At 42.4% G+C, this 25515-nt stretch overlaps 2 long non-coding RNA genes across 3 annotated transcripts; one reads left to right on the top strand and one right to left on the bottom strand.

The window, feature by feature from the left end:
- Positions 1 to 942: 942 nt before the first annotated feature.
- LOC109366872 lies at positions 943 to 24383 on the top strand. Of its 2 annotated transcripts, XR_002113535.1 has the most exons (7): positions 943 to 1166; positions 2260 to 2357; positions 2699 to 2843; positions 11464 to 11627; positions 20577 to 20684; positions 20800 to 20975; positions 24111 to 24383. It is a non-coding gene; the product is annotated as an uncharacterized LOC109366872 (long non-coding RNA). The 2 variants fall into 2 exon arrangements; XR_002113536.1 differs by lacking the exons at positions 20577 to 20684; positions 20800 to 20975 and having other exon boundaries at positions 947 to 1166.
- Positions 4824 to 14617, bottom strand: LOC116216485. Its single transcript, XR_004159318.1, has 3 exons — positions 14477 to 14617; positions 9392 to 9689; positions 4824 to 5025 (listed from the first exon to the last, which is right to left on the bottom strand). It is a non-coding gene; the product is annotated as an uncharacterized LOC116216485 (long non-coding RNA).
- Positions 24384 to 25515: the final 1132 nt, after the last annotated feature.

Below are 25515 nucleotides of genomic sequence, written 5' to 3'. Positions count from 1 at the left end.
CATGATACCTTCTATGAGTTACTGTGTTTCCTCCAGTTTGGTGTAGGAAGGGAAATGAGCTGTATTGCAACAGCTTTACTTCTGGTAGAGAGAATGAAGTCGCAGTTTCATAATGTGGATTTTCCCTATTCGATTTTCTTTAGAGAGGTTATGAGAGAAAATAATTAATGAATAAAACATATTTTTTCAAAGGCTTACCCTCACTGGCAATTTTTATTTGACAATGGCCCTATCAGGAATGAAAAATTCTTCCTTAGGGAACAACAGAACATTTTAATACGAGAGATAACCAGAGCTTTGAACTTTGGATGGTCGACAAATCAGTCTGAAGCAGCTTTTCTTCCAAATATTTCCAATTGTTCATGCAAAATATGATGGCAAACTAAATATGATCTCAAAAGAAGTTGCAGTTTCTTGTACTTATATTATGAAACGTTGCAAATCCCTACTTCTCTAGGATGCTACAGTAAGGGTGGTGTCCCAGAGATGTTCTACGCTGGAAGACTGGGGGTCTCTGCAAAGCCAAAGCAATTTGCAGTGAAAACACTTCTGGTAAAAACAATTAGGTTACCAAATATCTGTCGTACAACTTAGCAGGCCATTCATGCATGCAGATTTGCAATACATGTATTTACACATGCATAGAGTACTATGAGGCCTGCAGTTGCACCTGTATTTTTGAGCAGGGGCTCCTAGAACCCAGACAATATCCCAGTCATGCTATGGAGTCCATATTCAATAAAATGCCTGTGACCTCTTTTTATTTATTTATTTTTTTTAAGAAATTATCGAAGTCAAAGCCATTGCTCTCTTGTGCTCTTGACACAGTAAAGGAATGCATGACACAGTGCACATGGCCAGCAGTGACATACCAGCACAGTGCCCCCAGGAGCAGCAAGTTCCAGCTCCTTTGTACCATTTACCCCTTGCCTCATTGTCATTATGATGCCATGTCAGCTCTAGGTGGGGCAGGTCCTAGGTTTCTAGGGCACTTTTAACAGCTGCAGAGTGTACAAGTAGGTTAATGTAAGCTCAGATTTGCCTTTCATACCCTTGTCATGTTAACAGGAGACTGCTGACCTCAACTGGGATAAATCAATGTTTGTTTATTACAAGGCAGCTCCCGTGCAGATCTGAGGACACAACTGTGTGTGTGAAGGCAGAAGGTGAGACAGGGCTCTGACCAGTGCCATGTAGAGGTGGTTGGTAGCTGAGATGGGCACAAGGTTTTATATGCATAGGCTTAACTGGAGCTGGCTAAGACGAGTCAATCACGGTGCCCAGAGCTCAAGGATCCTCTATGGATCATGCTGCTGTAGCTCTCAGACTCATTCCAACAGCGTGGCAGCATGCTAGTCCTGTGCTGAGCCAGGATTTGGACTCGATGATCCTTGTGGGTACTTCCATGTTGGAATATTTGATTCTATGATATCATCACCTGTCTGGACACAGCAGCTGGGGCACACAGCATGTTCATGGGCTTTCCTGAAAAAGGTGGGAGTACGGTGGGAAATGTCCCACCGTAGGCATAACTGGCCCCTAGACTATTTGCGATACTTTTAATTATAGTCAATTTAAGCTGCTGAGCTGCCCAGCACAGGTTTTATTTCAGGCACAGCATTGCAGAGGAGGTGCCCTTACCTTGAGCAGTGGCGTGCTTTTAATAATGCCTTTCAGTGACACTGGTCTTCCATCACTGTAGCAACTCTAATGGCTGCTTTGGTATTATTCTTTTTCTGTAGGTGAAACTGAGGTCAAAATAAAGTCAGTAATCCCTGTTTGCTTTGCTTTCCTACTGCTTTTTCTGTAACACTAATACCTCCATTTCCATCAACTTGTGTATCAGTATGAGTGCTGCTCGAGAAATGACAACCGTGCTCTGCTGAAGCAGTACTAATACTGTATTCTAATACCACAGATTTGTATTTGCATTAAATTGAGGGTGGCTTGTGCACCAACAGGCAGGGAGTCATTCATGGCTTTGTAGGGAACAGGAACCTTGCCCACATTATGGTAGTGGTCATGCTGTCATTAACATGAACTAAGAGAGCTGGACTTGAATTCAATTTCTTCATGTGGATGCACGATGTATTGGCTTGAGCTGAATTAGTCCATGTTAATTAAATACCACCTAAGCACAGATTTTCCTTTAGACCAGACAAAGTTGACACATTGCCTACAGACCCTTCACTGTCCAACCTTCAGTACACACAGGATGTGGCTCTCTATTTATTTTATCTTATTCCATTTTTTCCCCAGGATTCCTTATTTTTCCAGTGTATCTGTGACGGATGGAGAACGAAGCAGACCCATGTCATGTATGAAACAGGAAGAAGTGGAATAGTTACGTGGTTAAGGTAATTGGCTGTGATGTGGGGGAAGTAGCTTTTATCTCTGTTTCTATCATAAAGTTCCAGTGGGAGGTTGAGCTTAAACCTCTCACCAAATTTTTGGAAGTAACTGTTAATATTTTCTTCATTATTTTCTGGGAATTCTATATAGGGCACTGGAGCCTGATTTTCACAAAGACAGCTGAAGTCAATAAAACCTGCAGATGTGGGGCTGCTCTGAGAATTTGAGGTCTTGGGTGGTTGGCACTATACAGCAAGAAATAGAGGTGAAGAAAGAGGGTTTTAAAAAAGTCCTGAGTTCAGGTTCCCCTGGATTTATTGCAGCCTTACTGTTTCATTTTGCCCAGGACAGCTGGATCCGCATTCAGAGAGCCCTGAGAGGGTTTGTCTCCCTCAGCGGCACAGGGAAACACAATCAGGCAGAGGAAGGGGCAGAGGCTTGAGCATCACTTCCCTCTAACTGGAGATGCCACTGTAGTCACCGTGCCAAAGGTAAACACTAGAGCTGACTATCTGAATGTAATCCTCCATCTTCTAACTACATTTCCCATCTGCACAATAGTATGGTTATAAAGACAACTTCTCTACTTCACGTGGATGTTCTGGCAGCATCTACAAAGGTAAACTAAACAAGTCTGACACTGTTCTCCAATGCCAGCTGGCACAAGGGGCTTTTGTCCATGTCACTGAGCTCCGAGTCTCCAAAACAAAAAGGCTGTATGTTGACTGAAAGTGGCTCCTGATCTCTGGTCTCTGCAAACTGTGCCTGGGAACGGCTTGGGAAAATGCTGCTTGTCCCAACCTTATGCATGCCAGAACCCATTCCAGCAAAGCAACAACAGCGGCGACAGAGCTGCAGCACCCAGGAATGCACCCTGGCATTGTTTAATTTCCTACCGTAGATGTAGCCTCTGGCTACCAAAGGGAACCAATGAAGAAAGAATATAATCTCCTGCCCTCTGTGCGAAAGGAGAAGAATATTTCTAGCACAGGCTAGAAATTATGTTTCTTTTTTGCTGAGATTCAGGTGTGGTGAGCATGTGGGTGACAGGGGAAAGAGGGCTTCAATGAGTATGGCTTTGACAGATCTGACTCTAGACAGCAATTAACTCTTCTCACTAGCCGGCACTGAATAAAGCCACCCCAAGACACTTAAGCAAACCTGAGCAGGTATCCAGCTTGCCAACAGTCCCTTCTATGCTGTAGTATGGCAATGCATACACACAAGCAGAAGTTCAGACAGCTTTAATGCTCACACCTACATGATTTTGGCCCCACAGTACAGTTAATGAATCAAGACCTGAGCTTGCTCTATCCGTGCTCTGAGTTGATAGATGTAACCCGTCTTGGGGAGCCATATGTTCTGCCTGCCCTGGGAGTCATGGTTTAAGTTAAAATGTATGTCAAGCCCTGCTTAGTGCCAGAATGCAGGCAGTCTGCGCATCTGCCTCGTGTGTCGTGCATTAAGCCCTGCAGAGAGGCAGGAAATATTAGTGGGAGAGCCATGCTGCACTGACAGGGCTATGCAGCATCTAGATGGAGCTGGCAAGCATCCTGCAGCCCTAGGGCCATGCAGGGGAATTCGAGTGTGACAATACACAAGACATTGTATTAGTGTTGCTTAACAGCATAGCAACCTTCTAGTCAGGATTGTGCCTTCATGTAAATCTGGATTTTTTTGTTTGTTTTCATTTTTACTTTAAAAAATTTTTTTTAAAGTTACATATATTCTGAGAAGCAATCAGGATGCACTGCACAGTCCTCTTTGTGAGTGTGCTTCAAAGATGCTCCAATTCAGATCTTAGCCAACATCACCAGATGCATTCAAGTGACTGAAATCCTTTATGGCCTCAGCCAAAGCACTCACTGTTGTCATCTTGAAACTTTGAGTAATGAGAACTTGACACACCTCTGTAGAGGATAATAACCAAGTTTTGTCCCTAGTGACATCTACACAGGCTGGCTGAAAATGCCGAATGAATGATTGCACTGGTGGATTTTAGGGTTTACTCCTTGGCAGCAGTAAGCCTGCTCCTCAGATAGGAGTTTTCCATTGACTTCGATGAAAATTGGACCGTATTCATTTTCTTTCCATACAACTAAAAGCAGCCATCAAAATCTTGCAGTCTCCTCTTGGCCAATTTTCAGGCAAAACTTTCACTGTAAATCAACTGAGATTTACCAAAGAAAGAGCCATTGGAATCATCCCATTCCCCTGATATTATTTGTAGCAACCATTTCTCAGACTATTATTAATATCGATAATTTACTGCATGAATTATACTTCATTATGCTCTTTCAAACCTTGATTCTTCAGACTGTAAGAGTGGAAACTTGGCGTGAAGACTGAAAGCCCAGATTTCATTTTAATTTTTTTTTTAGAAAATGTATTACTGATTTATAGGATAGCAAACCCTACAAACTTTATATAGAGTTCCATGCACTTTCTTTTTTTCACAGACTTTGGTCCAAAGCAGGTTTATTTTTAAATACAGAAACTGACTTTTCTTAATCTTCTTGCAAGTTCCAGTATTACCAGTTCATAGGAGGCTCAGTAATACTGATATCCTTTCCAAGGGTGTTTCCTGTAAGTTGGCGTCTTCCTGAGAGGTGCTGAGTGCAGTCAGCTTTGATTTGTTAATACACTGGGACCTGACGTTGTTCTGGATAAAAACTAAAGAGAAAAAGTCATGGGGAGATCTCTGTTTCTCAGCAAATGACAAACCTGTTTTTCCCCCCACTCCAGCAGCTGTTTCAGGCGTACAGCTGCATTTGCTGCTGTCAGGATAGTGACATAATCATTCTGCACAGAGAATGGCTTTGTTGGGCCAGAATTAGTCCCCAGATTGGATAGGAGGAAACGTGATCTTTCATGACTCTGGCTGGAGGTGGATACCTATACAGCAGATCAGACACGCATAAGCTCTGTAAAAGCAGTGGCAGGGCTTGGGGTCCCCTCAGATGCAGATGACATATCCAGAGGCACAGAAGGTTGGAGCTCTCCTTCTGACCCACCTGGATGAATGAAGGATTAGCCCCTCACGTGCTTTATAGGGAAAAACACTCTGACTTCCACTCCAACTCATTAATACAGAAGTTGAGGCCAGAAACGTTGCTTGCCTTTTTCAGACCTCACTCTGGACAAGACAAAGTTAATTTTTGCTCAGGCTTAAAATCTCTTTCCAATAGCCTGAGAAACTTTTATTTTGATGCTGTACCTCGCAACAGCCATGCAAATTAGTCCTCCTGTTCAAAACTCCATTAAAAGGGATTCCTGTGGATACAATTCCCATGAGAATATTGTGCAGTTAGGATAATACACAGTCAACTGGGATTATTTTGCATCTAAGCTATTCTCACTTTTCTGGAACTTTTCTCACTGAGAGAACTTTAGAAAAATCCATCTAATTTATAGGACTCCTTGGGCCTGGGGACCACACATCAAGCTGCAATATTTAACATATCATAGCAGCAGCACAATGCCATATAAAAATAACACAATAAATGATTAATAGACTAACTCTCTCAAACTCGTTCTCTCTGATTATTTCTTTACAATTAAAGCAAGTTGGTAGGGTACTTTCAGAAGAATAAGTGATTGCTTTCTAAAGCCATCCACTGCTGGTATTTGTTTAAGTTTAGTAGAGTGGGACCTTTTCTGGCTGCCTGCACAGCACTGTGCCATGCAGACATCCCTCCCGGTTCCAGACGTGCCTCCTCTAGTTCTTGCTCCTGCTGCCTGAGCTTCAGCATGCATGGCTGGTGCATGCCGTGCTCTGGTAATACTGTCCTCGTAGGTGGCTGCTGATCATCCCTCATGGCGTCACTGGGATAGCCTTGGCACATAGCATAGGCCACGCTAGGCTACATCTGCCTCCAGGACTGAGCCAATATGGAAAACACAGGGAAGCTCTCCCCTCTTGGCTTGAAAAAATCTGGAGAGAAGCACCCAGAATTCCAGGTTCCAGGTTCAAGGCAGTACGATGTAAAAACTGATCATTCAAGTATATTTATGCTATACTGTTTTATCAAAAAATGTGTCACTGCCATTAGGCTGGTCTGTCAGCATACATATGTGAGGACACTGCATCTTCACCACGGTCAAATTAAAAGAAAAGGGACTACAAAACATATACATATCCCAGGGACTTTCATGGCCACATTAGATGCCATATAGTCTGGGGTATAGCGTATTGCTTTATGTACTGTTGCATGCAGGGTTTGCATGCGCTTAGGGACAATTTTACCATTGTGCAATTTTCTCTGCCTCTCTGTCTCTTTACTATGCAGAACTGAATGTGACAGACATCTGCAGTAGACTTTGCTTCTAGGCTCACAGGAATAGCATGGGGACAGCTGACCTCCCAGGCTCAGGGCGCAGCTGTATCCTCTGGTCTCAAGCTGGTGGCATGCATGTTGCAATGAGACCTTGCAATGCACCACCCCTTTATCAGAGGGGAACTCATGTGTCTGAGAAAGGAAAGACATATGCTGTGCCCCAGCAGGTCTGTTGTCTTGCTAAGTAGGATTGCAACACAGAGTGGAAAAAACATCTGCCCTGAAAGGGAGACACATCTATTATGATACATGGATGAAAACTTTGAAATGATGAAAGCAGCTTCTCTGGAAGCATACACCACTGCCACAAACATGGAACCAGATGTGTTTCTTGAGAAGCTGGTGCTGCTCTGCTGTGGAAGTACTGCTGATACTTTGTGGAAATCAGCTGAGTGAGGTCAGAAAGTCCCACAACAGACCAGAACAGTGTGTCTTGGGAAGAGCTGGGGCCCTGAAAATAATCGCGGAAATCTTGGAGAGGTGGTGGTCCCAGAACATCTCTAGGTACAGGCAACTGTCAGAACACATGCTTCACTTCCCTCTCCTTTATGAGAGCCTAAAATCACAGAATCACAGAATGTCAGGGATTGGAATGGTCCTTGAAAGATCATCTAGTCCAATCCCCCCGATGGAGCAGGAACACCTAGATTATTTAGGTCACATAGGAATGTATCCAGGGTGGGTTTTGAATGTCTCCAGAGAAGTAGACCCCACAACTTCTCTAGGCAGCCTGTTTCAATGTTCCTGTTACCCTTAGAAAGGTGTTAAAAAATGTTGTTTCTCGCTGACTCCAAGCAGGAAAAGGGGTTTCATGTGTTTTCTCCTTATTGTAAGACAAACATACTTGTTTGCATTCAGAGCCTGTCAGGAAAGTAACATTTTCGAATTCAACATGGGATTTTAAAAAGGTATGGGGAAGTGTTACCAGTGATCAGTTAAATCCCAGTGAGCAGTGAGTTAAATTGTGGCTACAGCAGCCAATGCACAGCACTTAGTGACAGAGGTTTGCTGAGCAACCTTTACAACTAAAACGGGCCAGAAGCAACTCTCAGAGCCTCCGAGCTGGTGACTTCAGATACATACAGCCTTTGGTAGTTTGTCCTCCTACAACTCGTGTATGTGTGCACAGCAAAAAAGCTGGTGTCTGCAGCAGCAAGATTTTCCCAGCTCCTAATTCCCAGGGATGTGAAGACTGGCACTTCTTGCTGGGTTTTAGTGCATGAAAGACAAAGAAAATCTGCAGATGTGAGCTTCCACTTGCTGCTGCACTGTGCAGACTGAAGCTCCCTCATGCCTATTGCTTGACCTGAAGAAAAACAGGTGATGGTGGCATCAGGATGCGAAGCTTGTAGGGCTTACTGACACTGCCTCTACTATCATGGCCATACAGCTTTCTTGGCTCCAAATACCAGCTGAACAAGCTTCCATCTGCCCACGATACGCTCTGTCAACAAGTGCACATCAAGCTTCAGATAAAATCTTGAAGGTATTGGATGTCTTCCTAGGATGTTCTGATCCTCTGCTCCTGTTCACCTTGGTGGGAACTGAGCAGCATCTCAGCATCACTCATTCTCTGTGTTGCATCATGGAGGTTCAGGATGTTCGTGCGCAGTATTTCGGTACGCAGTGAGTAATACATTATTCAGTTGCACAATGAGATACGAATGGATTTGATTTCCTGGGCAGAATCAGATCAATTTCTGAGCTGGCTCATGCAGCCTCTGTCAGTATGGCAGATGTTGTACTAATGTGGATACCCCTAGGCTTCTGTGCTTACGGGCTGAACTGCAGGACCATGGTCTCATCACAGCCACAAAATCTGGAGAGAAAACTAATTGCTATCTGCAGGAATAGCCCTCCCTTGTTTCCTTATTGCAATGCTCAACTAAAATAGATTCTTATTTTAATGCAAAGCAAAAATTAAACATTAGAGAAGTCTAATATCCCTTTAATACTGAGTAACACAAACACTGCTAGCTATTAACTAGTAAGGTGATGTAAGGGACTCTCATTTGTTCCTGTGTTAATAAAGTGTGAGGGGTTTTGTTAGATAAGGAGTCATTCCTCCCTGTTAGCTATTCAACTTGCATAGACCAACTGAATGAGTTTTCATGGTCACTTTCTTCAAAAATAAGAAAACCTAACAGCATATGGGTATATGCACACAAACACACACCCAGACCCACACAAATACAAATATATATGTATGCAAGCAACCCACAGCTAGTTGAAGAGACAAAAATAAATCTGCGTCTGATATTCCATAGTTATTATATCTCAGGCTTCTTTGTCAAAAGGGGAAAAAGTGCAGCACGCTATTTTTCAAAGTTTTGGAAGCTTTACGCAATGATGGCTTTTATTGCAAGTTTTGCCGAACAGTCATCAGTCATCAGCCCTGGAGAAATCGAGATAATTTGGATACATAACAGGAAAAGGCTCTGATATCAGTATGAGTGCTACAACAAGCAATGGAACTCGGTAGGGAAACCAGTGTGACCTGGGAATGAAACTCAGGTACTGGTCTCTTTTCCCTGGAACAGCTGATGTTGTGCATGGACTCAGATGAATCACTCTTTTTCCCCTTTTGTCATCTCCTTTATTAATGTTCATGACTGCAAGAGTGAAGATGATGTAGCTTTGCCGCTGACTCTTACAGCCATACGATCAGATTGTGGACCCCAATTCTGAATAGAAGTGCTTACCACCAGCTTATCCAGTTCTGAATGCCCAGGTTTTCACAAAGCAACACAGATCCAATTCTGTCCACTAAGAACGGTCTGGTTGAGACCCTGGAAAGAGATGCATTAGACAAGTCAGATTGTTGGACTCACTCTTCACCCTCAGACAAGGTCCAACCTACCCAAGATTTCACTTGCCTGCTGGAAGTGCCTGTTTCAGATGCAGTGATGACGCCATGAGTGTCCATAGGAATGTGATAAGGTACTGACTGCAAACATCTTATATAACTGCTCCAAGCAGATGAGGAGTTGCCTCTATGTTCTTACAGAAAGTGGAGAGACAGATTGCTTTAAAGTCTTCATTCTATAATACAAAACTCTTTTGGTAAAGTAGAAACCAGAGCCTGCCCCCAGGTATTTGACAGCTGAGGAACAGAGAGCATTTGCTTTTAGGCCACCTCTCCAGAAAATGTCTTGGTTTACAGTGACACTGCAATATTTTGGAATGAAGAAAGACAAGTGACATAAATCAGCTACTAATTTTACTGTGGATGAAGCAATTATTTTAAATAATTTGTGGTCAAGGTTGCTTGCCACTGCACTTTTATTCAAACTCATTTGAAGTAATGCTTTCTTAACCTCACTAAATAAAAAAGGGAGAACCAGAAAGCAATAGATCTTCATTAGGTTCCTATGTATAAGCGTCAGCCAAATCATTATCATTAACAAATCCACCAAGCATATCCAACCTTGGTCCAGCATTTAGACCTAATAAGATCATTAACTGTTTCACTTGCATCATTACTGAAGCTCCCTGAATCACCTTTCTTGGGCCATTTTTTGTGGATGAATCTTACATGTTCAAGACTAAAGGTATGACTGTGCTCATTTGGGATGGATTCCTACAAAGTCATAGATGACTGCGTATTCAAAGCTGACCCAAATTTCTATCTTTTTTCCTTTCTTTTAGACAGTAGTATTTTTAGAGGAGAATTCATAATCTTTGTGAACTAATCAGAGAAAAAGAGCTAAGAAAATCTGAAAGCACTCATAGAATTGATAGAACTGAACAAAGACAATCAAGAGAAAAATGTCTATAGTACTGAAGAATTGGTATTTGTTTAAAGAAATTAAACCTGCACTCCAAATTCACTCAGCAAAAGGAAAAGGCACTGTGTCTAGCAGCACATCATTGTGGATAAGTTGGTAATTCTATTGCAAATATAAAACTTAAAAATAAATACACAGAAAGTGAAATCTGGGTGAAAAAACTAAGGATGAGCATAAAAGAATAGCACAAGTACAACATGAGTAAGGCCAACACACAGAATAACGTAAAGAGTTATAAAGGGTAACACAAAAACACTGTACAGCTTTCTTGGTGGATGAGGACCAGAGAAAGCTTTGGATGGCTAATAAATGGAACAGGAAAGCTAATAACAAAACATGCCAAGAAGGCTGAAGAATTTAATGTCTTTTATTGCTTCAGTCTTCATTAAAAAGCTGACTGTAATCAGATGGTTGACACAGTTAACATCAACCACAAAAGGGTAAGAACTCCGGCAAGAATAAGGAAAGAAATGTTTAGAAACTGCTAAGATAAATTAGATTTTCTCAGATCAGTCAGGCCTGTAATTCACCCTTGGTTACTTAGGGAACTAGCTGAACAATCTTGAAGGCCATGGTAATTATCTTGGAGAATTTGGATGATGCTGAGCTAGAAAAAGGCTGATAGAGTGCCTATTAAAAAAAAGAGAGAAAAAGGAGGACACAGAGTCCCAGCTGGCCCCACTTTCGTTTTTCAGAAAGATCTTTGGACAAGGGATCGAATGATCTGTGAGAGAACAAAGTGATTGGTAATTATCAGTGTGACTTGTCAAGACCAGATCATATCAAACCAGCCTGTTTGTTTGTTTGTTTTTCCTATGACGAGGTAACAAATCATGTAGATAGGCAAGAATGCAGTAAGGTTTTTGACACTGCCTCAAACGACGTTTTCACAAGTATCCAGGGACTTGTGGTCTGAATCACGGGTCTCTAACTTTGCTGGGTTCAACAAACAATACTGAAAAACTCTGTATTTCTTTTCTCGTCAGCCTTGATTTGAAGGTTTCACGAGCACACTGCTGTGTGAGTACCATGGCTAAGGGATTGCCAATTCTTGATGAGATTGCTGCAAAATGCCCACAGTACTGCTTGGAAAATGACAGTCAAGAATGAGCTGTCAGAAATTCAATATTACACTGGAAGCATTTATCAGGTAAGGTTCTAAGAGACTGTCCTGGGTGTGGATCCACTGTTATCATTGCAGTAACTGAAGTGATAGACTAGAGTGTACATATGTTAAATGTACATGTGACTCTAAGCACTGACAAACTGCCAGCATCTTGGAGGACAGGCCTCCAAGAAATGGGAGAAATGCTCCAAAAGGGATAGAATAACACTGAATACAAACAGGTATGTCAGTAAAGCTAAATGTCTTGCTGAATTCTTGATGGGAAGTGAGAGGAGAGGTAGCAAAGATCTGGGAATTGTAATGGATCATGAGCTCAGCATGAGTCAGTAATGGCATTTTGTTGTGAAAGAAGCAAATATTATTCTGGGGTATATAAACAGCAGAGTTTTACAAAAGGCGTATGAGGAAATCCTTCCATTGGTAAAGCCTCCAGTAGGGAGAAGATTCTAGTTTTGGGTATCACATAACAAGAAAGACTGCAGAAAGTCCAGGGAACTGAAATGAGCCTGGACAGAGGTCTTGAAAGCATGCTCCGTGGGAGCAGGTGTCAAGAACTGTGTCTGCTTAATCTATGTGGAGAAGGCTAGTAGGAGTCATGCCTGCCAGGCTTTGAATAAGTAAAATATTGCCTCAGTGAGGTGATAATAAACCTTTCTGTCTCTCTTCATTGTGGATGATGCAACAAGTGATAAGCTTAGAGAAGATTTAAGTCAGCTTTTAGGAATGTCCTTTCTCTGGAATAGATCATTTCAGAAAAAGTCACATCCTTCTGATGGAGGCCTTTAAGAGCAGATTGGTGAAGTACCTGTTAGGAATGCCAAAGGTAGCACTGGTCTTTCCTTGGACAGATTGATGGATTAGTCCAATTTTCTTTGTTTCTGTAGTAATGGGTTGCTTTTTTAAAATTCTGAGTTCATATTGGTACATATTTACCATAAACAATCTCTGTACTTGTTGTGAATACTAAGTATGAAGATGCAGTGTATGATAGTAAACTTGTTGATGTGTAAATCAATGTGTAAGTCAAGCATATGGTTAGTCAACGTGCATTCACTTGCTTTGGAAGATTACCATTTTCTTGCATTTGAAAAGCTATTGCTGGCTAAGGATGTCTGTGGGCACAGGGTGCCCCCGGGCCTCCCTGTCCTGGGCCTCAGAGCCCTAGGTTATTCTCAGACAGAAGAAGAGAAGATGAAACTTGTGACAACAATGGCAGGGGACATCTGATCCCATAGGATCCTGGTGGGGCTGAAGAGATGGGGGAGAGGGATGAAGTTCATATCTCATTTCTTTTTTCTACTGCGCTGCAGAAATTGTGGGCAACTTTGCAGAGCCTGCATGGTCACAAGTGGGTAGGTTGTGAATACTGGGTGCCTGACTTTGGGTGCCCAAGTCAGGCAATGCATCTCCTTGCACCCTACAGTGGGTCAGCTCTGCTCTGCTACTCTTTAATCTCACTCTGTTCTCATTCCACCACCTCATATTACACAGACCATGGCTGGTGGTGGGTCTTGAGGTTGCAGAGGTCCAATGCAAGTAGGGCAGAATCTGGAGGCAGGTGGAGACAAACACACTAGGTTCCTTCTTTCCATGGCAGCCTTCAGTTAGATGAGGCTAAAGTGATGCGCAACAGTAAGAGCTCTCATTTTGGCCTGAAAAGACAGACCTTGATCTTTTCTATGGCTATCACTCAGCTCACTAAACAGAATTGTCTTGTTTTGCTCCTTATGCCGGTGGATGATGCCAGTGCTTCACTGTTTATTTGGATTGTTTTTATCTCATCCAATGTATTTTGCTCTGGGCAAAGATACAGGCATTAAGTCAACAAAAGGACCTAGGTGCTGCAACACCTAGTGTTGGAGCCCTTAACTGTTGGGCGCTTTGCCACGTAGTGGAATCCCAAGCCCTACCTGAAATACCATGGTTCCCTGAACAAAGCATGGGGTTTAACACAATGATTTATCACTGAGCATCACATGGGAATATGTCTGCCATTTAGCCATTTATTATTTCCCAGCCAGCAAAGTTAGAGGGGAGGAAACAGTGTCTCATGTGACTTGGAAGTACCTTACACCTTCAGAATAACAAACAGTAATGGGGGAAGGGGTAGAGGGAAGCTGAGTGGTTTGGAAACAGCCTTAAGGCAGAAATTTGATTCAGAAACTCTCTGGCATTAATTCCTCAAGAACAGATAGGCTGATTTAGAAGAAGAGGGGCTCCTGAATGATTTGTGAGCAGAAGGCAGGGTGCTAAGCTATTTACATAATTTATTCATAACAGTTAGTTCAGCCAGCTCTACCAAGGTCATGGAAGCAGGACCCTTTAAGTATTTCCTGTGGGAGAAGTGCATCTGACTACCTGAGCTGAACCAAAGACCACCAGCATCATCTCCAGAGCCTTTCTGTTTCCCTCTTGGAGTCAAGCACCGGGCCGGTGCTGCTCGGTCCCATGCACCAGTTTTGTGCTTGTGCAGACGAGCAGCTGAGCACTCCCATATCTAGACCACTGTTGTACTTCTGTCACATTCTTTTATTTTTTTTTACTCAATCTCTGTATCATAGGTTAGTATCCCGAACTCTTAGACAATGCTCACTCTGGGAATATGCCATCAGCACCAATCAGTTATGAAATATTTGGAAATATCTTTGGCTGTCTGAGCCTATTCAGAGCAGTCTGTACGGGAAAGATGAAACTGTCCCACACAGCAAGCAAATCCCACACTGTGCTGGGAACAGGAGGGTCCCTCTCTGCCCTGTTTCTCCCTCCCACTTTCTCTTTTTTGCTATGCAAAGTTGCACTGAAATGAATTAGATGCTTGTACTGAGCATTTCAATGGGACTTCACATAATAAAACAGAAACTCAGTAATATTACCTGTCAGTGGGTCTCTGGGAAGCATAAAGGTCCTTGCCAAGCCCTGCTGAATCTTGAGCAATCTGTGCTCAGCGTCGTCATGGCAACACACAGATACAAATTCCATGCATCATTTGTCTGGGGACTAGCCTCTCTCCAACCTTCAGCCTGCAGCTCGACACTGGCCAAGTGTCTAGTTAATCTGAGTCATTGAATTGCTGGAAGGGACTATAGGGTTAAACTGGGATAACCTAAATAGGCTGATAAAAGACTATTCAGTAAGAGATGCAAGTGCCCAGCATCTTCCAGGTTTTAGCCCACATGCTCTCAAGTCCTGAGTTGAACTTAATTTAAAAGAATAAAGGGTAGGCACTGGAAATTCCCCAAAAACTTGGAAAGACACCCAGAATGATCTTAGTCTCTGCAAGAGCTGGAAAGATTTATTTTAGAAAGAGGTTCTGATGGTTAAATATTATTTGGAAGTGTGGTTTCATTTTGTATGCACAGTCTTTTTTCCTTAGTTCCTTTCCTGTTCTATAATATCCTCTGTTTCTTCAGTGTAATTAGCCTGTTGTTTTCAAAAGGCTGCTGATTGTGTCTCTTATGTATGTGTGAATTGAACTCATTATGCACTAACTTAGCTCCCTGGACTGTGTGTGTGTTATGTATGCTGCCTGTGTGGTGCGATCCCTGACCTGCTCCAGAAGGAGCTTTGCAGGCTCAGAGATTTGCATGTGGCAGTGGGTTGAGGAAAAGGAGAACTCAGCAGACTCTTGTCTCAAGAACAAGCCCAGGAGCCCTAGTTGATCCTCTGGGGCCACAGACTCCCAACCTGGAATCGTAAGGCCAGCCCCATAAAATGAGTAAATTTAATTATAGGGGTCTGTCAGGGACATATTTTGTGTAGTGTTCATGATCCAAGTGCTTAGTAGATGTAGATCATCTTGCAAGAAGATACAGTCTTTGTAGAGTTCTGACGCTTTTAGGTTCTGTTCCCCATCAGTGTATTACCATGTAAGCCCAGGAAAAAGCAGGATTTCTGGCTTCAGCAAAACATAATTATCCTGGAGCAGTAGTCCCCAAGAACCTATATCAGGACTTGTAGTATTTAAATCCTGTTTATATGGTAGTTCCCTGGGAATAACCTAGAACTGGGCTTTCAAGGAGTTTTACAGCTCCATGAGTCTTTGGAGTGCTTGGCACAAGTTGTTGCCTCAAGAACTGTAGATATCACAGCTGTGGGATCTCAGTGCTGGCCTACTTGTCTGACTGAGTTCTGCTTTTTTGGACATGTTGGCTCCCAGGTGACTTCAAGTCTGCCTTTCATCTTCTGAAATTTTGAGATCATCTGGGCAAAACAATCTGGATTCAGAAAATCATCATTTTTGGCAACTCTTTGTTTTGTCCCCAAATTTTTGACTAGCACTACTTCAGAGCAGCATGCAACTCTTGGGAAAGAGTGTTCAAGGGAAGTAAGAGCTTCCCATGTGGCTTCTCAATGTGCTTTGAGCGAGGTTCTGAGAGAGCTGCCTTGTCAAAACACAACATCCCTGTCCTTTGCTGTCCACACTGTGTGTGGCCGGCTACATCCTCACAGCTCATATTAAATACAAGTGTCATCAAGTCACATGTCTCTCCAACATCAAGCTTTCAATTCACAATGGTGTCGAAAAGAAACTCCTTCATGTGCCTTTCATAGTACTAACTTCTTGGAGTGTGAAAGACTAGCAAGTCATGAAAATTCAGTCAAAAAGCTCGCTAAGCTTTCTTCTGTGCAATGATCACCAGTAACATACAGAAATTAAAGAAGAATAAAGCCAGATTGTTGATAAGAGCAGGCAGGAAAATTACAGCCCCCTTGTCTTCTTTGTATGGTTATTCATGGGAAACCTGTTTGTTTGGTCCCTCTAGGGCAACGTGAATTTCATCCTTAAAGAATGAGTATTGATTCATTTGCTGGAGAAAGTCAAACTCAATGTTAATGAGACATATTTCCTCAAGAAGGGAAGAACTGTAGCTGAAGTTTTTTATTGAACATAAATACCATCTATGGATGCCAAGATCCTATTCTGTGTTGGCATGACAACTTTCAAGCTGATACTTGTTCTAGTGGCTGAGCGATCAGCCAAAAGTAACAAGTTTTTCTTTAAGACAGCTTGACAATCTAGCAACTTCTATTGCCATTTCACTACTAAAATGCACAGTATGAATCAGCACAATCGCTTCATATTTTCCTAACTGGTAAAGATAAAGCATATCACTATGTAAATACAAGTATAAATTCTTCTCAGGCTGCAGTACCAAGAGGAGAAGAGTGATGAACAGCCACGGAGGGAAAATGTTTGTGTTATAATGGTGCCTGCTTTTCTTTTATGGAGCATATTCATAGTGCATATAGAAATTAACAGCATGGCGGGGGAAAAGAGGGATGTGGACATCAACTGCCATTCCTGGTACTATGTTGCCACATCAGCCTTCAGTTCCATAATTAAACAATCAGTTTCTATAACTCTGAATCACACCTTTTAGAAAGCAAAAGATCTCAGTTTCTTGCCAGAAAAAAAGCAGTTGGAACTCTGGCTCAGTGTTAAACTGTATTTGATTGACATCTAAAAGCCATTTTTGGAAGCAAATGTTTGTTTGTTTGTTTGTTTATCTATTTATTTATTTATTTTTATGAGCAGGGAAAGGTAAACAAAAAGATTTATGCTTACAATGACATTTCTGCTAGTAAATTATCCCCCGAACCACGGATCCTCAAACTGTGCTGTCAGAAGTTACTAGCTGAGCCTAGGAGGACTTCTGGGGTTGATGAGGGCTGACATATTTATCACTCCTGACACTCACTCCTGCTCTGCTGCACATCGCTCATACACTCACGGGGTCTCACTACTTATTTGTGACTACTGCAGAAGAGATGGTTTGCCTAAACTGCTGACCACCTTCTTAGGTAGAAGATGCAAACAGAAGAAATATGACACTGCAATTACAAGCAGGGTAAATCTCCCAGGGTCCTTGAAGAAAAGAAATCATCTTCCATCACAGCCAAAGGCATGGTCACTCCCATGACTCATGAGTCTTCATGTGTAAGGGCATGCCCATGATAGCATATACAAAAGTTTTCCCATCACATGATTGGCTCTTTGTTGTCTGTCTCATGGTCCAGCATGAATCATCCAGAAAGCTAAGACGTTTGGGAGGTGACATGATGAAGCCTTTGGGATGGTCTCATCCAGCCAAAAGAGCATCAGTTTGATTTGGAGTGGCCCTGTATATTTTCCTTTCCTGGCCATGGTCATCTGGAGGGTGATTCAGCTGACTAAATGTAATGATGTTCTCTGAGGGATTCCAGGGTATTCAAACTATGCATGTGATGCTGTCATGTCTCAGTCCCACAGAAGGCCCATAGCCTTCTTTCTGGTGATTTATAATCTTTATTAGTTAATATAGTTATAACTTTTTAGATGGAGTTAGATTCATAGACCTAGTAGATGAAGTGAATGAATGATGAAATAAAAAGCAGATGAATCACTTCCATAATTTTTAAGGAATAGAAGTAAGTGTTACTCCCTTCAGAGACAAAAAAATTAGAAATCTCAGTTGTTTAAGAACTGTGGAGCCTTTTTAATATCTTCATAATATTAGTGCGTGGAGGGATACAGGGCATACCAACACTGGTAAGAGTCTTATAAATCCAGTTGATACACCTGTGACAGGAGAACTGCTTTAGCTATCCCTGCAGAGATCTGCTTTGTCTTCCAGTGCTTGGGAAGTCTTGGCACATGGGTTAACCGTCACTGCTTGCTCTTACTGGGGTAAGCTCATGGCACAGGTCTTCAGGATGCTCCAGGCTAGCTGGTTGGAGGTCCAGGTGCTGGTGTTAGCTGGTGAAGGAGTTAGGAGTGTTGTTGGGAGTGTCAACTGTTGTATAGCACCTGGATAAAATGTTTTGTCTGTGAGTTGATTAGCTGACCCTTGAGCTGTGCTACATAAGCTCACCATTTGATATTCCTGCTAGTTTCAGGGTGTCTTGCTTAGACATTCCAAAGTTCAGACACCTGTAGGCTTTTAAGGACTAGGCACTTAATTCCCACTGACTTGATAATGAGAGTCACATAGGTCATGCAAAAAGAATATGACAAGTAAAATATTTTAAAAGCGTATATTGTCTATACAGTAAATAGAAGTGTCACAATAACAGTTGCTCTTCTGCCACTGTGCTGCCTTAGTGACAGCAGTAAAAATGTTACAGCATAACCTAATGTCCAGGTAATGTCCAGTGTCTCTAGAGAGCCTGATCTCTGGATATTGAGCCTGTACTGAAAGTGCCCTTGTTGTCTGCCCCAGCCAGCTTAATATTATCTCAAATCACAAACACCCCATTCATTTTGCTGCGTGGAACTTCCCAGTCTGCCTTTGCTTTTGTGTGCTGGTGTAAATGAGGTATAAAAGTAGTTCTGTTCTTCAGATATATAAGGCGAGGATATTAAAGGCCATGAAAGACTGCGAAAATGGAGCAGTGAAGACTGAAATTGAAGCACTGACTGAATACGTCTCATTCAAAGGCTTGCATCAGTACTTGAGATCATTTTTAGAAATGATTTTACTGTATTCCTCTAGATTGATGTTACGTTATACAGGGCAGTGTCATTGTGCTTTTCTTTCAATCAAGAAAGAAAAGGATGTAGTTTACTAGTGTGTACCAAGGAAGGCAGTGCTGATCCCTCTGATATGAGTAAAACCATGGCAATGCGGCACTCAGGACAGAGTGCACCATGGCCCTGTCCTTAGACAGCATTTATGATGTTCTACATGAACTCAGAAACTCCCAGTGGGACCGAAGGAGCTGAAATCCGGAGCGTTTCCTAAGGAAGAAAATATTCATAGTCAAATGAACATAAATCTTGGTCTTGAAATGATTCAGATTATAACCTGTGGAAGCTCGAAGGCTGGGACTGCTATCAAAGGAAAGAACATGGGATGAGAGATGGGATCTCTGTTGTGATGCAGCAGGCAAGTACTTGCTCTGTCTTGTTAGCAGTGACGTTCAGAAACTTTGCTAATAATAGCCTAGCCTTGATATCAGGGAAATCAGTTCTCATGGACTGAGTTATCATGAGATCTGATCTGTGTACAAGATGCTAGGAACAGCAAGCACAGACTGTATGAACCAAGTAAAATGTAAAATGTGTAAAACTGTAGGATTCCTCTTTTCCTATTGTCATCTCCCTGATAAATGCATGGTCCTGATAAGACACTATTTCAGTCACATAAGCAATGTCTCATGTCACTCACAAAGATACTCCTCAGGCACAAAATAACTTTGGTCAAAGAACTAATGACTGTCATAACATAACCATGTTTGTTTAACAAAGATGACACAAAGCATTTTTGCTAAACTATCTGGCTCATACCTACAAGTGAGTAATCAGCTGTGGAAATGTCAGAGAGTTTAGAGAAATGTAGTAAGGAAGAAAAAGCTGTTTCAATCACAGAAAACATTTAAAAGTCTAAGCCAAGACAAGTGAACAAACGAGCTAACCAAAACCCACAAGTGAGCTATGTTCTCTTGAGTATGTGTTGAGACAAGAACATATCTGTACTCTGAATGGGTGATGCTATTTGAGTGATATCTTCTGCAGAGAGAATCAAACTGTGTGTTAGAGAATGATCAGAACTGGGGGATGAGTGGGTGAGAACCTCCACCTGCCAAACCCTCCACGAGTCATCAGCAAAATGTTAGGGGTCTAATTCCATATCTGCGGGTATGAAAACCCAATTGCCTGATGCTAACGCACTAGGACTGCCTTGATTTTGACTTCAGAGCTCCCCAGACATCTACGATTCCTCTAAGCCTGACAGAGCTGAGCAACTCAGCATTGCACTCACATTAGTTTTTCTCACTGCGATCATTAAACTGTCACTGGATGGAATGGAGACAGACTGTGGAGAGGTGATCACCTTGCAGCCCCCTGCTCAGCACCAGCACTGCTTAGCAATGTCCAGCTTGCTACTGCTCCTCCTCACTCACCCTCAACCTTCCACCTTACCATCCTGATCCCTATATACCCCTGTTGTAGTGCATACTAACAGAAGATATGGGCTTAAATCCTTCCACCAGATGAGAAAAAGAAATTTTGACTGAGCTGCTGGCTGTTGCCTCCACTTCTTGAATGGCTCACAGGGGCAGAGATGGCTGGTTGTGCTGTACTGGTGGACTGGTTGGCAGGTAAGAATCTGAGGACGAGGTATTTTCACTCACTATAGAGGCTTTCTTAATTACACACTAGAATTTGAGGAAGTTACGACATCTCAGCACGTCCATATCTTCTTCTCTTGGCCAGGTGAGCACCCAGTATTTGGACAGGTCACTCCTCCATCCCATGTCCCTGGACTCAGAGGGCTCCTCTTCCCAGAAGAAAGGCTGTGCTGTGAGCTGTTGGACAGGGGGTGCAGGGGAGCAGAGACCCTTTGGAGCCAGGCTGACAGGCTGCTTTTATGCTGCTGCTGAGTCACGCATGTACGGTACTGGTGGGGCTGGAGCTGTGCTAGGCTTGTGTGGAGATCAGTGGGGAAAACAGAGGGAGCGAATGGGAGAGCTTCCTTCCTATAAAGCCATGGCTGTGTTCTCTGTTTCTTCCCATGAATATCCATGTATATTGCTACTCCTACCTATACCTATAACTAGACTGCAATTCTGCAGCAAAGTATGTCTGGAAAGATACATTTTTTAAATTTCCTCCCCATAGTGCTTATCTAACTCTTCAACAGAATGAAAAACTCTTAGCACTATGCTTAACAACAGATCAATGCCTATAACTTCAGAAATATTTATTAAAACAAAGGAACAAAAATAAGCAATTTTTCCCTGATACTGGGCCCTTTCAAAGGCCCCCAAAGTAAGTTATCTGATAAACTGTGTTATCCTTACAGTTTAGCACTATCACTTTTGTATTTGAGTTCCTTTTGGTAAGTATCTTCTTCCAGGGAATCTTAGTGAGGTGTTTTTGTTAGGGCTGACTCCCGATTTGTCCTCTGCTGCCTCTAATACCATGCTTTGCTGTATAACAGAGCCAGTCCTTACAGTTCTTCCAGCTTATGTCTGCCTGTTTCTAGAAACTTTGGCCCTTTTAATAGGATAGTCTTTAGGATAGTCTAGGCCTCAGTTGCTTTTCTTTTCATGCAGCCTTAGCTTGGTGCTTTTCTTTCCTGTCGGGCACCAGAAGGAGCGGCCCTTCACATCATCCTAAACATGCAAACATGCTGCATTCTAAAGAGTACTGAGGTTTTCAAGAGTGAAACTCCTGGGACCCCTGACAGTTAACACAGGCATCGAGCTTCCTGTTACATTTTCACATTTCTTTGTTTATTTGCTTGTTTCTTAAATTTAAAAACTTTTTTTTTTTTTTTTTGTTCAGGGATACAGAACTTATTCAAAAATTGCAAACAATCTTGACCTCAGTCTCCTAACTCAGATATATCTAGACTAGACTTTGCTCTCTTGTTGTAACTGGCATTTATTACTTGTTTGCCAATTAGTGGAGTTGGTGAAGACATTAGCAATTGTAAGAGCTAATCTAAGAATTCCAAGAAGATGTGTTGCAGCAGTCAGACTTTTGTGGTTTACCTTTGATTGTGCACTGAGGTAACTCACAAGCACTTGCCCTGTGGAATGAGCACTTGTGGAGTGTTCAGACTTTCACTTACAAGCATGTTAACCAGCTCAAAGTAACTGGCAATCAATTAAGTTGGGCCACACATCAAAAACCAATGTAATACACTCCTAATTTTGAATTGAATTAAAAAAAAAAAAAGGTAGTATAGACTCAGCTAAGTGGTTACAGTGTTGAAGAATGGGAGATATATGGAGTGCCTAGCCCAGAAAAATAGTGTTTGAGGAGTTCGTGGGCAGAGAGAGAACAGCCCGCTGGACCGCCTCCCGGAGAGAAAGTGGGAAGCTGGCTGCTCTCTGGAAACCCAAGAAAAGGAATACGATGCAAGCCTTCCCACAGTGGATAACAAATGCTGACAGTAACAGTGGTTTGAAGAAGCAGATTAAAAAATGGTACAATCCTTTCACAGAAAGAAATCCTATCACAGAAAAAGGTGTAATCCTTTCATAATGCCATCTTTTCTGAGCCCTCACAGTTTGTTTATGGGCAAAACTAGGACAGGAATCTATGTCTTAATTTAAAGGAGGCAGAAAAAATAATCATACGTGGTCCTTCCTAACATAAGAGTGGTGAACTGCAGAATTGGCCACTGAGTTAGTCTTTGGATATAGTTGTTCAGCATGTTTTGGGTCGTATGGCTTGATTATAGTGTGATGTCTACTTACTTCACTGACATCAAGCACATATTTCAGAGTAAAACTAACAGCTAAACATAGCTGGTATTGAAATAAAATGGATCATAATGTACAGACTGCTCAAATAAATGTTTATATTACAACAAATTGAGCATCCTCAGCCATTTATTTTCATTCGATGGAGAACAATTAGAGGATAAGATGTTAAGAAGGATATATGAGGCAATAAATGGTTTTCACGGGTGCTTGAACACCAAAGGGAGGTGAAAATATTTGATAACTACAGACATCGTTTATGGAATCAAAGAGTCCCTTCTTCCACTGTAGGCTCACACATTGTATCACAAGTCACAGGATGATTTACGAGATAAAAAAGAGAGGAAGAAAAGTGTTTTTCTTACTTGATGATATTTTGGAAATCCCATACTAAATTCAGCTCAAAGGTAAAACTCTTTTGTGTGCTTCAAGGATATAAATTCTGGGAGATAAATTGAGTTGCATGGGAGGTAAAGTGTCCAGTGGGAATTCTGAGAAATGAGAAAGTCTAGTGGGATGGTGGGGTGATGGGAAACTCAGTGGAAGTAAATTAGGATCATCTCCTCTCTACTGCCACACTACTGCCCTGGGCAACAGCAATGGGTTCGTAGCTCTAACCAAACAGCAGGTTATGGTCAAAGGAGTTTTGTTGTCTTGGGGAAAGAGAGAAACATCAGCAGATGGAAGAAACAGAGAAGTGGCCAGCCTCTCCGCTCGATCTCTACTGAGACAGGAAAACAAACATGGCACCCAGGGTGATTTAGGGGAGCAGAAACACCAGGCAAATAGTGGCACTAGGTTGCTGCCTACTCCACCATATCTACATCTCTATACTGCCCTATATCCTTGCTTTCTCAGAAATAATTACAAGGCAGAGCTAAAATCAATTAGCTGATCAAGGGAGTGACCTGTGTGGAAATTCAGTGATATATCTGAACTGAGACTATGTCAATAAAAGCTTCAGTCACAGTACAAGTTGAGCCAAGAGTGAGGTACATTTTCCCATAACTTCATGCATAGCCAATTCCTTAAAATTGAAGAGCCATGTTCAGCCTACTTTAGGGTGTGGTCTTTTCCACCCTGACTACATATTTCTATGGTAACTACTCTTACTAGATGTGTCTATGTATATATACATGCATGTAAATAACTAGTAGATAAGGTACAAGTAAGTGGTGCTAAAAGTGCATCAGTTCGTCCGTTGTGTTGCACATCTCCCATTGCGTGCTGCCAACACTGTTTTTCTCTGGGCAGTTCTACAGAGTCTGCCATTAGCACGGACTCAGAGCTAAGTACTTTTTTTTTTACTAGAGATCTTTGTTGTGGTTTACCGGCAGCAGCACGTTGCTGCACCGAATTAGGGAAGGTCCCACCCTCCACTGTGAAGCCAACAGGGAAAACTGGAGCTTCTCCAAGCCTAATGCACAAACCAGGCAGCAGTTGCAGTTCTGGACAGAGAAAGCATGTTATTCAATGTAGTTGCCCTGTGCAATGCAGTAACAAAGATACACTTCCTAATCTGTCAGCTTTTGGAGCCAGCACGTCAAATATGGCATTTCTGGGGGGTCTATAAGAATAATAAAAGAACCATCAGAAAAAATGAAAAAGAAATTTTCTCCTCTGTTTCCTTATTTCTCATGAATCCCCCTTCTTGCTGAATGAGGTGGGAGCTGAGTGGTGGAGCCAAAGCATGTTTAACTGTATGGAATTCTTTTTTCATTTCTTGGATAATTTTTTAACTTTCTTTGCTTTTCTTGCTTCACATTTTCCAAAGCATAATGGTCTGAGAAGTAACAGGCTCTGTCATGTCTTTAAGACACTAGAAACTTTCCGCTTGCCTCTGAACTGTACATGTTAAGGAATGGGCCCTAGAGAACGAGATCCAAAAAGTGCTGGCTTGTATAACGCCCAGGTTATGCAGAATTTAGCACTGATGTAGGGGTCTACACTCCACTGTGAGTGTAGTCCCACCCACAGCAGCCCACCTCATCTTTTCACCTTTCTGAGAAACTGGAGAAAATTTAAGATACAGCAGAAAACTTCTCTAACTTCCTTAATTTCTACTGCAGCTTTTGCCCTGAGGTTTCTTCCTCTTGGCAGGGCTCAGTGCACAGGTAGCTGCTTTCTGCTGGAGGCCATGTATAATTCACAAAGTGTGAATCCTCTGTCTCACTCCTTTTAGGGGCAGCCTATGAGATGTGCTCCTAGACGGCACTGCTTTGCTGAACTCAGGAAAAAGGCATGATAGTTTTGGCCGCCTTAATAAAAACATCCAAACAGAGAGATAAAGAGCAGAAGACCTAGAGGGGAAAAATTACTTTCATCTCCTGTTCTTTTTCATGCAATAATTCTCAAGAACGAAGCTCAGACACTATTAGAAAGGAAGACATTCCAGCCTTACAATTATGCAGCAAAATCAGTCTCCCACCTTCTTGGCCTCTCCTAGACACATGTGCTGCGCTCTGAGTGGAGGCCAGCCTGCAGCAGGTGTCCTGCCTTCACCATGTCTGTATGAGGATGGTGTTCCTGGAGCGGGGACACAGTGGAGTGAGTCAGAATCCCCACTGGATTGGCACCAAAACCCATCACATGTACCACTTCCATAGGACCATCAAACAGGAGGTGGATGCCAGCCCCTTGGGCTTTGGGAGCAAGGCTGCAGCAACAGATGAGCGTTTAGAGGAAGCAGCCATCCACTGTTGGGGGACACCCAGGT

The sequence above is a fragment of the Meleagris gallopavo genome, chromosome 3 (genome assembly GCF_000146605.3).
Source record: "Meleagris gallopavo isolate NT-WF06-2002-E0010 breed Aviagen turkey brand Nicholas breeding stock chromosome 3, Turkey_5.1, whole genome shotgun sequence".
NCBI lineage: Eukaryota > Metazoa > Chordata > Aves > Galliformes > Phasianidae > Meleagris > Meleagris gallopavo.
Note: the sequence above shows the minus strand (reverse complement) of the source record. Positions and strands in the feature narration are given on the sequence as shown.